Below are 12,208 nucleotides of genomic sequence, written 5' to 3' on the forward strand. Positions count from 1 at the left end.
GCTTTGATGGCCTTGTGGACAACGCTCTCTTGTACATTACACAGAAGCTCAATAAAACCTTCCTTTTCAAAGGGCATTAGCCAAGCTATGTTTTTTGGGTCATTCTTTAAATCTCTGTCTTCCATGTGTATACCATCACAGTAGTGTAGGTGGGGATTTCAACATGCTACATCTATTATACTTGTGAAGGGGACTATTGTACCAATTTTAATAGCAAATAAATGTCACTTTTATAATGGTTTAAAAATAGGAACTTTTGTGTAATTACCCCTGATATATAATCCAAATAGTCTACATGAAACATCAAAGTGTTACCTTTAATTTGAACAATAATATTCATATTATAAAAGTATGTATGTAAATATAAATAAATTAGGACTGTGAAATAATTAATCACACCCAAATAAAAGTGTTTATATATATATATATATATATATATATATATATATATATATATATATATATACATACATATTAAAATATAATATGTGTGCAGTATCATAACTACATGTCTGACTTTTGTTTAAAAAACCAAACAATTAGACAATTCAGGAAGTTATGGTTATTTCAGTACATGCGCCTTTAAAACACAATGTTACGAATGAGCGAGCTGCCTGTGGCAAGATGGCCACCACGTGCGGACGTCGACCCCCATTGGCCAGCAGCGCGGACGAGACATCTAGCCTTTATTATGGATATCTATGCTTACAGCAGTGTGTCGCAGTGAGCTTGATGCAGACATTTTTAAAGTATGCTCAGTATTGAAACGTGGTCTGTGCTACACGCTGTGGGTCTAGATACGGCCGAGGCGGCGAGGAAGTGGGGGCGAGTTTAGTCCGACGATGGAGGGACACGAGGGCCAAAAAGAGCGGAGATCCAGGTGGAAAAAGGGTCCCAGCGTTCTCACGCACCTCGCTCTTCTAGCGGGTCAAACTTCACGAGTTGTTTTACGCAATTTGATCATTAAAACAAAACCAGCCGGCCTCCTGTCTGCGGCACTGTCTGCGGTCAGCTACAGTTTGGGAGAGGAGCAGCGGAGCGTCTCTCAAGGGGGCGGGACGTCTGGAGCCGAGGTATTGCATTGCACTCATTGCACTGATTTTGTGCTGTTTTTTTGCAGTATTTTTTGATGCAACTTTTCTACTTATTTGCTGTTGTTTCTAAAAAAAAAAATATAGCACTTTTTATAACGATTTTACAGCTTTCATTGATTTATTTCAAACTTGAAACTTTGTTTAGCCTGTAAGGTGTAAAAAAAATACATTAATTAATTCATTAATCGATTAATCGAATCGTATCGTGGTGTATTCTTGAGTATCGAAAATAATCGAATCGTTGGGTCAGGAAATCGATACTGAATCGAATCGCCATGATGGGTGTGATTTACACCCCTACCGGCTACCATCTTGGTACTCCCCACTGTCACAGAGGCGTGCCTCAAAAATGCCTCCATGTGTAACATTTGGCTGCAAAAACTAGCAGTTTTCCACAGGTAATTTCCCAGTCAGTGGAAGAACTAACCAAGAAAATCCATATACTGTACATATCCTATAGTATAGTCTGTAGTGTAACATTAGTCTGGCTATCTCGGACCGACTGGAAGACCTTGACTGAGTTAGCCACTGACACTGTGCCTAAGGTTAGAAAATAGAAAGCATGGCGTGCAGGTGTAGCAGTGGTTAGTGCACACGACCCATTGTACTGAGGCTTTACTCCTTTACGCAGCCAACCCGGGTTTGAATCCGACCTGTGGTCCTTTGCTGCATGTCTCTCCCCCTCTATCATCCCCCCTTTCCTGCCAGCCTAGTGTCACTACTGCAGCAAAAAAAAAAAGAAAGTAGAGTAGATAGAAAGCAATTCACTGTGAAATATCAATCTAGTAATTCTTTATTTAGTGGATGATGCTGTCGTTTTTGCAGTGTTTGTTGTATTTCTCATTCTAAAAAGTCTTGTGCTGAAATATATTGCATGTTATATTGAAGAAAAAAGATGTGAATTCACACTTCGTGTGTAAGTTATATTATTAAAGATGTTCAATGACTGGATGGTGTGTGTGTGTGTGTGTGCTTGTTCTCCTGTGTGCTTACTTGTATGTATAGTATATGCAAATGATCAGGTTCTATGAACAAAATGCAAAACATGAATTTAATGTTGCCTGTTATTTTGCCAATTTATGTGTAGAAACTGAAGTTCTGTGGAGTTATTAAATTGATTAATTAATTTAGCTGTATTGTAAATTGACTGTATGATCTGGTTGAACTGTAACGTGCCTTGAGATGACTTGTGTTGTGAATTTGGTGCTATATAAATAAACTGAATTGAAATTGAATTGAAATTAAGTCTAAGACACAGCATAAAAGTATATGGCATCATGCATGTACAATCTGGAAATAGAAAAATACTGTACTTTTAATTCAGTCTTGATTTAGCAGTTTTGGCACATCAGTATTATTATGCTCCATTAACACATTCATTTTATTGTGATAGATTTGTATAACATGTTATGTTAAATGAGCTGGAGAGGATTCTAAATCATCCAGGTCATTCCAATAAAGTAAAAAAAAAAAATGACTTTCCAAGTTTGAAGACGGAAGCAAAACTACATCAAACTTGGAGACAAAGTCCTGTAGATTAAAAAAAAATTTTTTTGGGAAAGTTATATTACATGATTTATAGACTTCATAGACTTCAAACTATGCAATGTGATGTCACTGTTTTTTACAGTAATCTAATGATGCTATGAAACAGCCAGTCTGTGTCAAAGTGATGAATTTATCTTTATTTAAAAAGTCTTAAGTCCCCCTGAAAATGAACATGCTGTAGCGCACTGATTGTTTACATTGACTAGGGAGTACCAATATGGCGGTGGGTGACTTCACTCCACCCCGTACTAACAACAGGCTATAAGCAATCCAGTGAATAAATAGAGATCAGTGGTCACACCAGTGGCTGCTGGCCAATGAGATGGCCCTGGAGCTCCGCCCCACTCACCCAATGACCATAAAGAAACAAACAAAAATTAAAGTACTAAATTAAAATATTTCAAAAAATACCCTAATATAATTTTTAGATGTAAAAAATAAATATTTAATATTTAATGACAGCTAAAGCTGTTTCATTTGTCATTGGATTGGTGATGTATTTCCATAAATCTTCCCACATAGACTCTGGTTAAAGTTGTCCAGCGCAGTCAGATAGGAGCATCCTGGGGAGCAGCTCTCCTGCACCCAGAGCTGAACGCAGCTTTATCTGCTCACCACCTCCATCCACAGCGCTGACGTCACAGTCGTCTGTTAGAAAGTGTGGCTGATTGACAGGTTGATAGAATTATTTAGCTACAAGGCTAGGCTAACTGCATGCAGCGAGGCTGATGCTTTATTCTACTCGGCCTCCTTTATCAAATGTCAGGATCTGACCCAGCATGGATAAAGACGGTTATGACTGATTTAAAGCACTTTGCAGAACACTTTAGAATGTTATTTTTTGCTGTTGGCATTCATTTAATTTTTTGGTAAACATAAATTTTGAAGCTGTAACCCTCCCCTTGGAGAAAACTTCACCAGCCGCCACTGCGTCACACCCAAACTATACCATCCAGAAATGCAGCTTGGTAAGGAAACCACACATAAAGTGTAGAGTATGTTCCAATAATATGTATAAAAGCTAGTGGACATTTTACATGAACGCTACAAAAACTAAAAACCTCATTTATCCTTACTTTATCACAGGATATCCCTGCTCTGTCCCTGCTTTGCTGTGCCTTGCCTTTTCTGAACTCTCTCTTCATACCACCCAAACTCAAACAATGGATGTGGTCAGCTGGTCTCTCTATGCAATTGAACACATTTTCTCATCTGCTAAGCAGTTCTGTCCTGCCGGGACATACTTCATGGGATACACCATGGACTCCTGGAAGGCTTGGAGGATGGTGTGTTTTACAATGTTGTCAGTGAAGAATATTGAAGATGTATGGATTTTCAGATTTATGATACTTTGATTTCTCCTGTTTGGATTTGGAGGATATCTGATGTATCTACAATTACAATTTGGGCGATGATCAGGCTGCAGGCAGCGGTTGACGCCCTCAGAAGGCTATGAATGAGTAGGACCAGTAGATGAGCCGTATGCTGGCTATGATTGAACGCAGGCTGGCTGCGTGGGTTGAACTTAAAGGTGAGATGGGATAATATCTTGGATGTGCATGCTCCAAATTCCAAACGCAAGTTTGGAATAATGGATTTGCCATGTAGAGCCAACAAGAAAATATTTAAGGCTGAACATTCCTGTGCAGCCTGGTCTCAAAACAATAAGTGTTATTCTGGATTCGGCGTTCCCCTTATAAAAACTCCCCTGGATGTTACGGCGAAAGGGCCCATAAGAACTGCTCCCCCCTCCCCTACCCGCGAACATCTGTGGATTCGTCCAGAACTGTAATGCTAGCTGATAAACTTCCATGTCATCAAGGACAATGGCCCGTGGACGGCGTTCATGGACAAACTGAACACACTCATCATACAACTGATGTCTCAAATGTTGGATTGGCTTTCATGTGGCTCCCGCCTCCAATGTTTTCCTTCTGCTGAAATGTTTGTCTCGTGTTACATGTGCTTTTCTTGTGCTCAGTTAAAAAAAAAAGAAAATATTTATATATAATTTAAACTGTTTCCTGTCAGAAAAAAAGTGTGAAATATGCTTTTTTTCCCCCTCTCCCTCCCCAATGTGGCTCCTATCTTTCCACATAATAAAGGCCGTGCTGTAGGGAACCGCCTACGGGTTGGGGCCATAAGCAGCCATAAGAACAAAGGCAGTGTTTATCATTTTTGATTGCCTAACTTTACAAATGGTGCTTCATATTTTTCTGCAGAGCACAACAATCAGCACCCGAGCAGCTCCTGCAGCCATAAATGGAGCCCAGGCGGAAGTTCAACTGAAGAAACAATTACTATTCTCCATCACGGGCCAATCAGCATCCATAGTTCATCTTAAAAGGGACTCCAATCCACATCTCATAGAAGGTGCATAAGTGCAGGCAGTGGTTGCACTATATCTGACTCCTATTCAGATGACCCCCTCCAGCCCCTCCTCCACCATCGTAGCTAAAGCTTCAACATAACGTAATTCCTCCTGGACTCTTACTGCGTTACCTGCCTCAGCTCAACCAGTCCGGCAGAAGACCGCCATGTTGAGCCTGGTTCTGCCAGAGGTTTCTTCCCAAAGGGGAGTTTTTCCTCTCCACTGTCACTTCATGCTTGCTCATCATGGACAGCTTCATGCAACCTGTGTTATCCAACTGGACTTCCATCTTCCAGGTCCCTGAGTGAAGCTCCAGTATCAGCTCACGCAGTCCACTGGATCTCCCCATAAAGCTCAGCAGACCGTCTCTCTAACCAGCAGTCTACAGACTGACCACCTCCATCTATCTCCACTCCACCACCAGATTCAGGCCTGGGGGGGAAACAGCCCTATTATTTACTTCTGTTCATGCAGATTAAGCAAATTCAGCGCTAACGTTTCCTGCTGAGGTCTGAGCGCCAAAGACTTAAGTAATTGTATCAATAAAACTCTTCTAGTTTTCTTTACTTTCCCTGTGAGTTTATCAGATTGAACTGAAATCAATCACCTGTCCGCGTATATAAAGCTTTGGTTATAATGACTGTTCACTTTTTATATAGAACAACATGTGTTTCTTTTCTTGATTACATTTTTCAAATTGAATTAGAACAATAATCTATCCAAGTATGTTAGATTATGACTATTAAATCGCTGAGTTCTGTCCTCTCCACGCTGTCTCTGTTCATTCCTCATGAATTAGACTTTTATATTCTCTAACATTTTGGATTCAGGCAGCAAAAGATGCTTTTCCGTTTCTTTTATTAATAATCTCTCTAAGTCATTTAGTAGTGATTTTTTCTCTATGGACCCCTGATGAAGTCAACGGTCTTGTTTATCAGATGTACTGTACTTCAGAAGGTCGTTATAATAACTGAGAACTGCCTAAATCAATCTGCTTCTTTAATGGGAAAGAATCCCAAACAAAGCTGCTGCAGATTTCCCCTTAAGGTCATTTAATTAACAGAAACGCTGCGTGAGCCTGAATAAAACATGGCAGTAAAACACAGTTAATTGTTAAACTTCTTGCAGCCCACAGTGACAGAAGTCACTTCTTAACAAGATGTTTCAGTTAAGAGCTTTAAAATACTTACCGACTGACAGATTAATCATACGTTGTTGTAATTATTTCCTTTGTGACTTTGAAAAGGTTTAGCTTGAAGGGAGAGTTTAAAGAAAACCTAGATAAGAAGTTAAAAAGTAGAGTAGTAGAGCAAAAGCTTAAATACTTTAAACTAATTCAATCAATCAAATTGAATTAATTTTGCTCATAGAGTAAAACTTGTTTCATTTTCCCACAGAGGTTTACATTTGATTCATGAGTGCAGCTCCTGCACATCAGATTGTTTAGTAAAACCCTAAAACCAGAAGAGGGTGTCCTTAGTCGCTATGACTGAATTATCAACTTTTAAACACATTCAGATAGTTTCATTTCATTCAATTCAATTCAGTTTATTTCTATAGCGGCAATTCACATCATGTCATCTAAAGGCACTTTCCAGTTCACCAGATCATCCAGTCAGATTGATTCAAAGTTTTCTATCTAAGGAAAACCAGCTGATTGCATCGACTCATTTACTCTTCAGCAATCCCTCACACTAAGCATGCTTGTAGCGACAGTGGAGAGGAAAAACTCCCTTTGAACAGGAAGAAACCTCCAGCAGAACCAGGCTCAGTGTGAGCGGCCATCTGCTGAGGCCCACTGGGGTTCAAGGAGACAGAAGCAGACATAGAAAAAGAAGCATAGATACAAAAGGCAACTGTCAACCAGCTCCACAGGCGGCCCCGTCCAGGAAACACACAGCCAGGCAGATGAGCTCCGAGCCAGCTCCCATGTCAGAGGATAAAGAGAGCACATCCAGTTAGTCACAGTCAGAGAAACAGGACTACACTGGAAAACAGGCCAAGCTCCAACATCTAGAAACAAAGGTGTTGATGGCAGCAGCACAGCTGATATTTCTCTCCAGGATGGAGTCACAGCCAAACAGGAACAGACCAGATGAAGCTACTATGAGAAAAAGCAGAGAGAGCAGAACGTTAGAGATTGAACAGATTTAACCTGAGATGTTTCTGCTAAAAGCTGCATGTCGGACTTTTAAAGTTTAATCAATACATTCCATGGATCAGAAACAGAGATGCTGAATGGGACTCAATAGCTTTTGATATTTTTCTGCATGAATTTGCCAGAAATTGGAGGATTAGAATAAACGTTTTTTTTCGACATGTGATTACTCTCAGCAGACCAATGCCTTTTAAGGCTGATTGGAAGTGTGGGACTTTTTATACCTTAAGAGTTTGTTAATATTCTTATCATGCCTATTAAATGTTATGCATCCAAATCACAGCCTCAGTATTTCAGTGCTTTGTAAATAAACTGCATTCATACATGTTTACAATAAAAATTCTTATATTTATTTTTAAATTGTCTTAACTGAGAAAAAAGAACTGAAATCAAATTCCTTGCTTTAATATATAGTTGATACTTGTCCATTTAAATAAATAGGCACTTATTGAAAAATAAATTGCAATGAAATAAAAATGATGGCTTCCACTTTGATGTTATTTCTTTCTATACGTCTGTTTTTACATTTCTAAAGGTTTCGATCTAACTAGTGGCTTTGATTTATGAGCTTCCAGGTAAATGAGCTCCCAGCCACTCTGTGTTTGGTGTCATTGCTGTTATTTGGCAGTAAATATGTCTGCTTGAGTAGAGGAGGAGGTTACACATGTCCTAGCTCCTGTGGCAGATTTATGGCGGCGGCCTTCCACCTGCACAAACACTGTCCCTGAATGTGGCCTATTGTACTAACAAGGCCTGCAGCAACTCCCTGGACATGAATACACACGCTCACTCACACTGCTTTTTATTTAACCTTTCCCCTTTTTGGTGAATTCAAAGCCGAATCTTGAGACTCTGTCTTTGACAGTCTCACTTTTTTTCAGCTCAGATTTAAAAGAAAATTCAAGATTATTCATCCTGGATTCGTCATAAACATGATGGGACGAGTTTTTTCCATTTTTCTGTCATAAAGGGATGGACATGGTCAGCAACAATACTCAGGTAGGCTGTGGCCTTGCAACGATGCTCAATTGGTACCAAGGGGCCCAAAGAGGGCCAAGAAAATATTCCCCACACCATGACACCACCACCACCAGCCTGAACCGTTGATACAAGGCAGGATGGATCCATGCTTTCATGTTGTAGACGCCAAATTCTGACCCTACCATCCGAATGTCGCAGCAGAAATCGAGACTCATCAGACCAGGCAACGTTTTTCCAATCTTCTATTGTCCAATTTCCATGAGCTTGTGCAAATTGTAGCCTCAGTTTCCTGTTCTTAGCTGAAAGGAGTGGCACCCGGTGTGGTCTTCTGCTGCTGTAGCCCATCTGCCTCAAAGTTCCACGTACTGTGCGTTCAGAGATGCTCTTCTGCCCACCTTGGTTGTAACGGGTGGTTATTTGAGTCACTGTTGCCCTTCTATCAGCTCCAACCAGTCTGGCCATTCTCCTCTGACCTCTGGCATCAACAAGGCATTTCCGCCCACAGAACTGCCGCTCACTGGATGTTTTTTCTTTTTCGGACCATTCTCTGTAAACCCTAGAGATGGTTGTGCGTGAAAATCCCAGTAGATCAGCAGTTTCTGAAATACTCAGACCAGCCCTTCTGGCACCAACAATCATGCCACGTTCAAAGTCACTCAAATCACCTTTCTTCCCCATACTGATGCTCGCTTTGAACTGCAGGAGATTGTCTTGACCATGTCTACATGCCTAAATGCACTGAGTTGCCGCCATGTGATTGGCTGCTTAGAAATTAAGTGTTAACGAGCAGTTGGACAGGTGTACCTAATAAAGTGGCCGGTGAGTGTAAGTAATAGGCTAAGTTCTCACTGCAGGCCTTAATGCTATATGCTAATATTTTTTGTGCATTCATACCGTTTAAGTGTCCCACATGCGCAGTAAAGGAAGTTATGACATCACAAGCCAGCGTGCTCTGTGTTTACGTAAGTAAACATGGATGGTAGCGCTGGAGCGCATCTAGCGATCTTTCCAAACCTTAAAAACACAATCTTCAATATAAATTCTACTCTCCGCATTGTTGTCCGCCATGGTTGTTGTTGTTTTTCCTGCTTCTGTGTACCTAGAAGCAGAATAGTGACCTATGTCGGGTATTAATGACGTTCAGGTTGGATGAATGCGACCTGGCCGTTCAGAGACAGGTTGCATTTAAAAAGATCAGATTCATATCGGATTCAGGACCACAGAGCCAAGTGGCCTGGGTCGCATTGGAAAAAATCGGATCTGTGTTGTTCAGTCATGAAAAGATCAGATCCAGGTCACACATGGGTAAAAAAATCTGATTTGGGTCACTTCAGGCTGCAGTGTGAACATAGCCATAAAAGCTGTTATAATTCAAAGTAATATCGTATCGGGTCGATATCGGTATCGGCCAATTCTCACATCGTATCAGAAATGAAAACATTGTATCGGGACACCTCTAATGTTTGCTGTCTGAAATCAGACACAATGTCTATAACATACAGACAAACACTCTGTAAGTTCTTATCTGTTTAACTGACATCTCAATAATAGCAGGTCCAGAGATTCTGGAGCAGGTTTCTATCCAGGATGTCTCTGTACTTTGCTGGAATTATCTTCCCCTCTATTCTGACACATCTGAAAGTTTCTGCTTCCAAAAAAATAAAGCATCCCCATAACATGATGCTGCCAACACCATGCCTGGTTTCATTTACAGCACAGAGTAAGGTAAAGTTGGCTCATTTTTGAAAATCTTACAACACAGGCTATATTTTAAGGTCTAATTTGTAGCTTCAAAACATCAGTCACTTTTTTTTTGACAAAAAACAAATTTGTGAATTGCTTATCTTCAGTTTTTGCCCCTGCTGGTGGTACAAAGCACTGCAGGATATCTTGCTGAACAAAACCTCACTGCTTTCTGATTAAGGAACCAAAACCCTGAAAAGAGATGCCTGGCAAAGTCAAATTATCCCTGTTAATGTTTGTGGCAATGCTACCTGGGCTTTGGAAAGGAAGAGATGGACTTTTTTTCTTAGCTCTTCATAGGCACTCAGTGAAATACTTTAAGAATCAAAATTTCCAGCCAATAGTGTTATTGGAATCCAGGACAAGACCTTATTGTTAGGAATCCAGTTTGTGTGGATTGTGCTTTTGTTTGTTTTCCCTCCACCACCAGGTGGCGCCTGGTTCTCGTCAGCCTTCTCACACACCTGCGGATGGTTGCCTCATTGCCGGAGGACTCTTAAGCTGCTGACTGCCACTACCTCCACGCTAGAGTGTTTGCCAGTTTTGGTTCTCTAGCCAAGCTGAGTTTTGCTGAGTCAAACTGAGTTTTTGTCAATCTGAGTCTTAACCTTGTTGTTTTTTTTTTGTCTTTGCCTCTCGGCAGGAAGTCATCCTGCAAACTGGATGTTTTGGACCTTCTCCCCCCTGGAAGGATTCTCTGAGCATCAAACTGAGCTGAGGATTCAAACTGGTGGTTTGGATCTACTTTTCCCCAAGGATTGTTTGGGCGTCTCTCTGAGCAGGGGATTCATCTCCACAAGAAACCGTTCAAGTACCGCCGGAAAACTAAGTGGCAGGTCAGCTCCTCCATTCCTCAAGGAAAAACCGCAATCTGGGAAAACCCTGTCCGCCCTCTAATGAACAAGTCATTCACTGGAACAACCCACACCGACTGGATTCAACAAGAGACACCTTTTTCTGGAAACGTGAGTCCTGTTGCCTTTATTCCCTTCTTCAAATCGAACACACAAATTTCCCACTGAGCCTGAACTAACCGCAGAATCTTCCCCTTCATTTTTCAGTCCCGGTTTGACAGTGTTCAGAGCAGCACTGGACTCCTCTCTACCAACTCACAATAAAACCTGTTAAACTTTTCCCTGGTCTCTCTGTTTGGTCTTCTCCATGTGGGTCAGAGCTTTAGATAAAATCATGACACTTATTACCTTTGTAACATTAAAAAAATATGGATATTTTGATGGCAAAAATGAATGTCATGTAATAAGACTTGGGGGTCTTATTACATGACATCATAGAATGCAAAACCAAGTTTCCATTGTCATAGATGAATAACGATAGTTCAGTGGGTGAAATGGATGTACAGAGAAGTTCAAACCCCATCGAATCCTCCTTTCTCTGCAAATCTCACACTTCTAAACTTCCACCATAAAACGGATGAATCCAAACAAAGCCCTGAGTTGACGTCAGACCAGCCCACTGGTTCACGGCCCGAGAACATGAATAGAGGAAGATGGAAGACAGCAGTTTAGCTGTTTAGCTACAGTTGAGTTTACTTCTACAAGAATTACAAAGCAGGAAGTTTCTCTATGGAAAATGAGCCAGAACCACGGGCGACTCCTGGGCCGCTGACTGGACCGGACCGGGGATACGAACCAAGCCATCAACTCCGGGACTGGTCTGAACCTGACCCGGTGAACAGCTAATATGCCATTTTCAGCCCAACCAATGTTACACACCCTATTAGAGACCTGAAGGACCAGATACCCTATAGAATCATTCTATCACCCTATTAGAGACCTGAAGGACCAGATACCCGATAGAATCATTCTATCACCCTATTAGAGACCTGAAGGACCAGATACCCTATAGAATCATTCTATCACCCTATTAGAGACCTGAAGGACCAGATTACCTATAGAATCATTCTATCACCCTATTAGAGACCTGAAGGACCAGATACCCTATAGAATCATTCTATCACCCTATTAGAGACCTGAAGGACCAGATACCCTATAGAATCATTCTATCACCCTATTAGAGACCTGAAGGACCAGATACCCTATAGAATCATTCTATCACCCTATTAGAGACCTGAAGGACCAGATACCCTATAGAATCATTCTATCACCCTATTAGAGACCTGAAGGACCAGATACCCTATAGAATCATTCTATCAACCTATTAGAGACCTGAAGGACCAGATACCCTATAGAATCATTCTATCACCCTATTAGAGACCTGAAGGACCAGATACCCTATAGAATCATTCTATCACCTTATTAGAGACCTGAAGGACCAGATACCCTATAGAATCAT

The sequence above is a fragment of the Cyprinodon tularosa genome, unplaced genomic scaffold (assembly GCF_016077235.1).
Source record: "Cyprinodon tularosa strain WSP-4 unplaced genomic scaffold, ASM1607723v1 ctg877, whole genome shotgun sequence".
Lineage (NCBI taxonomy): Eukaryota > Metazoa > Chordata > Actinopteri > Cyprinodontiformes > Cyprinodontidae > Cyprinodon > Cyprinodon tularosa.